Consider the following 484-nt stretch of genomic DNA (forward strand, 5'->3'; position numbering starts at 1 on the left):
CGAACCCACCTTCTTAATATTCAAAAATCTTTTTCATAATTTAATTAAGTCTTTCCTCATGGTCTGCAGTTTTGACTCCGTCGTAGACGCCTAGACCTTTGCACTGGATTATTCCTTAAAGCTACATTTATTATTATCATTATTATTTATTTCACTTATTTGTATACTACACTTTATTCTATGTATTTAATATTATTTTTTCTCGCTTAATTATAACGGTATTTATTTAATTATTTCTACCCTCTAATGGTGTTGGCAGAATATCAGCGTCAGGGTCCCATTGACTCTGACATTTATGCTGAGCCAAGACCCTTTTTAAGAACACAGTGCACATTTGTCTCCGTCCTTTTTTTTTTTTTCTCTCTATGTTAATTTCTCTTTGTGTAATCGTCTTAATTTGTAATTGTCGTGTATTTAATGTGTTCTTTTAATAAACTTTTTATCTATCTATCTATCTATCTATCTAACAATAAAAATCATTCAC

General features: G+C 30.0%; 1 protein-coding gene across 1 annotated transcript in view; it reads right to left on the reverse strand.

Annotated features, from left to right (window-relative positions):
• LOC119828414 (protein sel-1 homolog 1) overlaps nt 1–484 on the reverse strand; it is a 12,323-nt gene that overhangs the window by 4,415 nt on the left and 7,424 nt on the right. The window lies entirely within an intron of this gene.

The sequence above is a fragment of the Zerene cesonia genome, chromosome 8 (genome assembly GCF_012273895.1).
Source record: "Zerene cesonia ecotype Mississippi chromosome 8, Zerene_cesonia_1.1, whole genome shotgun sequence".
In the NCBI taxonomy this organism is placed as follows: domain Eukaryota; kingdom Metazoa; phylum Arthropoda; class Insecta; order Lepidoptera; family Pieridae; genus Zerene; species Zerene cesonia.